Genomic DNA, 5,574 nt, shown 5'->3' on the forward strand with positions numbered 1-5,574 from the left:
GGAAGCAGCTAGTATGCGTCAGACTGGCCTGACACATACTAGCATACCAGTATGGAGATCAGCTTCCTGGAAGTGTTGGACCACTTTGGAGAATCATAACACGTCCAGTGAGAACTGTGGGACCAATAGGAGAGTTGGGCTCTGCTGGAGAGATTTCTTGGGAAGACTTTCATGGCTGAGCTGCCTCAAAGTGGATTGTAAAACAGCTTGGCAATACGGTGGTGGTGAGATGGTACCCCGGTGTAAGGGGAGCCCCGTGTAATACACATCTTCATGCTATGTGGAGTACAGAGTACGAGGACATGGGAAGTGTATGGGGAGAACAGAGTATAAAGACATGGGGGAGGGATTGTATGAGGAGTAAAGAGTATTAGAACATGGGGGGTGTATGTAGAGTACAGAGTATGTAACTATGTAAAAATAAATTACTAAAATAAAATACATTGGAAGAAAACTCCCTGTCTGGTATCACGAGATACCACTATTAATAGTATGCAATAATATTGTAAAAGTAATCACAACAACACATGTCCAGAAATATGTGTTGTAGTTGAGTTGTCTGGACCTAAAACAGAAGAAGATTGAGGATATTAATAATAGGAGATATGTACTGAAAATCTCCTAAAAAGTTTCCAAAACCTATCTCCTTTGTCTAGTTCAGCAATGGGCAAACTACGGCCCGCGGGCCATATACGGCCCGGCAGACCTTTTAATCCGGCCCGCGGAGCGTGGCAAACATCGGCTGTCAGAATGTGTGTAGGCGGGGCAGCGTGAGGAACGTGAGGGGAGCTAGGCTCCTCTCACAGTCCGCCCTGAAGACCGGAATGGCGCGGGAACACGGCGAGAGGAACGCGCGGAGCAAAGGTAAGTGAATTGACACAGGGGGGACTTGGCTTACTACTTGGGGGGGAATAGTACTGTGGGGGATGAAATACTATATGAGGGATGAATTAATATGGGGAATGAATTACTATAGGGGGGATGAATTACTATATGGGGGATGAATTACTATGGGGGATGAATTACTATGGGGGATGAATTACTATATGGGGGATGAATTACTATGGGGGATGAATTACTATATGGGGGATGAATTACTATATAGGGGATGAATTACTATATGGGGGATGAATTACTATATGGGGGATGAATGACTATGGGGGATGAATTACTATATGGGGGATGAATGACTATGGGGGATGAATTACTATATGGGGGATGAATGACTATGGGGGATGAATTACTATATGGGGGATGAATTACTATGGGGGATGAATTACTATGGGGGATGAATTACTATATGGGGGATGAATTACTATGGGGGATGAATTACTATATAGGGGATGAATTACTATATGGGGGATGAATTACTATATAGGGGATTAATTACTATGCTAAACAATATGATAGTGTGACAAGAACACACCTATCTGAAAAAGAAGGTTTCTAAAAGATCCACGCGGAGTAATATGAATTCAAATGAATTTAACAATACTTTATTTGATCACATAGATCATGGGGAGGTTAAACATAAGCACGGTGTACATATGAAAAAAATAAAATCATGTTTAAAAACACTTAGCGTCTTCAATTAAGGGTCATCTTAGCCAACAGAGCACCATATAAGGCAGAGTGGTGTAATGATGGAATAGTTATCCTGGATTTCCGTAGGTTTCCTGCTTAATATTTGTGTGAACCGTATATTCAGTAGGTGTGTTCCCAGTATAAATCAGGGACCTCCTGGAGTGTACAAGCTGGAACACAAAAATACATGGTATGTATCTAGCAATATGGAAACCAAATCACATCCAAAATTTACCAGGCCTCCCTCCACAATAGTCAATGGATGCTGCTGTTACCTTCTCATAGGTGAGACTATCATACCCGCCTCTCAAATGTAGGGACTTCCTGGATAGCCACCCCAAATGGAACAGGGTCCACAGTACCAAATGATTCTGAGGATATATATAGAAAAAGATAATAAATGTGTAGAACATGGGCATCAGGTGATCCCGAAAACAAAACACACATAAAGATGTGGATATATTACCATCAATAAGGATCAAGAAGACTCCTGTCGACTTGAACTAAGATCAGGTCCTTGATGCTTTTCCAAAAATGCATATGGGGGTGAGGGACCAGGTATACACGATGCGTGGATTTCAAACACATATAGTGTGTATATAGCATATAGCAGGCCGTAGATACCTGAATTTAATATACCCAGTAAAGGGTTTCCAAAAATTGCTCAATTTGAGAAGGTTATTTGCGGTTTTATAAGGATGTGGCTATGTCACAGCGAAAAATACCTGAATAGGATAGCATATGTATATATATATATATATATATGTAGATTCTCCTCCTTAGAGGATTTCCAAAAAATTCCCCGAGTATACAGGGTAAATTAGGCCCATACAACATGCCCTATGAACACCATGTAGGCTCTGTAAATCTCAACAGCCGTAAGCTTTTAAATAACTTGCCACCGGTGGAAGATATATTTCCCTGAAGGATTGCCGTTTGCGAACCGCTGTGATAATAGCCCACTGGTAGTTCTCAAAAGGTCTTGGGCCTACCTAGCAGGGAGCTGTGACACCGCCGTTCCTTCCCGCCTCGTGGGCGCCGCACCCTGTGAAGACGCCGAGCGTAGTGACGTCAATACGTTGACGCGTTTCGTCCGCCAATCACCGCAGACTTCGTCAGAACTTCGTTAGTTCTACGTCACTACGCTCGTTAGTTCTACGTCACTACGCTCGGCGTCTTCACAGGGTGCGGCGCCCACGAGGCGGGAAGGAACGGCGGTGTCACAGCTCCCTGCTAGGTAGGCCCAAGACCTTTTGAGAACTACCAGTGGGCTATTATCACAGCGGTTCGCAAACGGCAATCCTTCAGGGAAATATATCTTCCACCGGTGGCAAGTTATTTAAAAGCTTACGGCTGTTGAGATTTACAGAGCCTACATGGTGTTCATAGGGCATGTTGTATGGGCCTAATTTACCCTGTATACTCGGGGAATTTTTTGGAAATCCTCTAAGGAGGAGAATCTACATATATATATATATATATACATATGCTATCCTATTCAGGTATTTTTCGCTGTGACATAGCCACATCCTTATAAAACCGCAAATAACCTTCTCAAATTGAGCAATTTTTGGAAACCCTTTACTGGGTATATTAAATTCAGGTATCTACGGCCTGCTATATGCTATATACACACTATATGTGTTTGAAATCCACGCATCGTGTATACCTGGTCCCTCACCCCCATATGCATTTTTGGAAAAGCATCAAGGACCTGATCTTAGTTCAAGTCGACAGGAGTCTTCTTGATCCTTATTGATGGTAATATATCCACATCTTTATGTGTGTTTTGTTTTCGGGATCACCTGATGCCCATGTTCTACACATTTATTATCTTTTTCTATATATATCCTCAGAATCATTTGGTACTGTGGACCCTGTTCCATTTGGGGTGGCTATCCAGGAAGTCCCTACATTTGAGAGGCGGGTATGATAGTCTCACCTATGAGAAGGTAACAGCAGCATCCATTGACTATTGTGGAGGGAGGCCTGGTAAATTTTGGATGTGATTTGGTTTCCATATTGCTAGATACATACCATGTATTTTTGTGTTCCAGCTTGTACACTCCAGGAGGTCCCTGATTTATACTGGGAACACACCTACTGAATATACGGTTCACACAAATATTAAGCAGGAAACCTACGGAAATCCAGGATAACTATTCCATCATTACACCACTCTGCCTTATATGGTGCTCTGTTGGCTAAGATGACCCTTAATTGAAGACGCTAAGTGTTTTTAAACATGATTTTATTTTTTTCATATGTACACCGTGCTTATGTTTAACCTCCCCATGATCTATGTGATCAAATAAAGTATTGTTAAATTCATTTGAATTCATATTACTCCGCGTGGATCTTTTAGAAACCTTCTTTTTCAGATAGGTGTGTTCTTCTCACACTATCATATTGTTTAGTATGCTGTCCCCTGGGTTTATGTATCCACACTTGTACAAGTGAGTCGGAGAGGTGCTTATGACATTAACAATTAGTGTCATTCTTGGTGGCTTGCTTCTGCTTTATTGTTGTGATTAATTACTATGCTTACTATGGGGGAATATTACTATACTTACCATGGATGACACATACACTTCATTCATCTACTCTTGGTCCGGCCCCCGGGTCCAATATATGAACCCATTGCGGCCCTCAAGTCAAAAAGTTTGCCCACCCCTGGTCTAGTTCCTTGACCTGTGTTGCACTCCCCCCTTCCCCCCTCCGTTATTACAGGCTGTCAAAATTACATCTGGTAATTAGTCTGTATTACATATCAAGAAAGACTGCTAGAATGCATCCACTCCTGTGTAAAATGAAACTTGCAGATAGTCTTGCAGATAAACACATATAACATACTCAATATAACATACGGTTTCATCATATTTACTATTTTATTCATATGTACTGTAGATCAAATGTGTTACCTTTGATCTTTATATGATATTAGTAAAGAAACGTTACAAATAAAAAAAAAAACATTTTAAGGTATTCCCATTTAACTCTTATCAGCCTTAATTACCGGTAACTCCTTCCTCTCCTTCTCCCCTTAGCTATTATTTTCATGTCTATTTTTTTACCATTAACATTTAATTGTTTGTTAATTTAATTGTGTTATTTTTTCTCTTTTCAGTAGTGCATGTAAGAAAATGTACACAAAACATCTCTTTTCATTTGGAAAAAACTTTGCCATGCTTTGTACCAAGAACATTTTAGTGTTATTTTAAATGGAACACATTACAGAATAAAATATATACTGAAAATAGGAAAAAAAACATTTTAAATTCTTTTACTTTTTGTTTATTGATACCATAGAAAATAAAAACATTTTTAAGGACAATATTGTCAGAGAAATCCAAACTTAATAATTTATTTATTACTTTGTACTTGTACCCATAGTGGAAATGTAAAAATTGTACTGGTTTATAAGGGGCATAGGAGTAAGAGAGCTGAAGTGGCTACGCACACAATGACTGGTGACTGGTATAGAAGACGCCAATGGGTTTCTAAGCCTGATCACTGCGGACCAGATACCTGGGGCATTACTTAAAGTATAACTAAAAGCAAACCTTTTTTTAGTTTTGGAAAGAGTGGAGATGAATTAGAACATCTGTCAGGTTTTTATTGCTGTCTGTGCTCCCATTAGGAGGATTCACCCTCTCTATGTGTCCTGTTTACCATTATCATTGAAAGTGAAAGGAAAAGAAAATCAAGAATGTTGTGTTGTCCTAGTAAGTAAGAGGTGAAATCTTCCAATGGGGACACTCGTTCTGGTGACCTGGGGGTCCCCAAGGGATTCTTTTAATTTGTAGAGATTTCCTCTCACTTCCTGTTTTAACTATGGGACAGGAAGTGAAAATAAATCTCTTCAATGGCAAAAAACAAATGATAGGAGTTATAACCCTTCTTACTCTATCTAAATGAAAAACACTTTGCCTATAGTCCTGCTTTAAGTTGTCAGCCATGAAAACACAATAAATGACTAACATAAAACAA

General features: G+C 40.0%; 2 long non-coding RNA genes across 2 annotated transcripts; one reads left to right on the top strand and one right to left on the bottom strand.

Annotated features, from left to right (window-relative positions):
- Positions 1-1,480: 1,480 nt before the first annotated feature.
- On the bottom strand, positions 1,481-2,666 carry LOC149472259 (uncharacterized). The gene is made up of 2 exons (XR_016314223.1): positions 1,860-2,666; positions 1,481-1,754 (listed from the first exon to the last, which is right to left on the bottom strand). It is a non-coding gene; the product is annotated as an uncharacterized LOC149472259 (long non-coding RNA).
- Positions 2,667-2,778: 112 nt separating this feature from the next.
- Positions 2,779-3,915, top strand: LOC149472260 (uncharacterized). The gene is made up of 2 exons (XR_016314225.1): positions 2,779-3,536; positions 3,642-3,915. It is a non-coding gene; the product is annotated as an uncharacterized LOC149472260 (long non-coding RNA).
- The last annotated feature ends 1,659 nt before the right edge of the window (positions 3,916-5,574 follow it).

Source organism: Staurois parvus, unplaced genomic scaffold, assembly GCF_062004578.1.
Source record: "Staurois parvus isolate SC_StPar_1 unplaced genomic scaffold, SC_StPar_1.0 ptg000020l, whole genome shotgun sequence".
Classification (NCBI taxonomy): Eukaryota; Metazoa; Chordata; class Amphibia; order Anura; family Ranidae; genus Staurois; species Staurois parvus.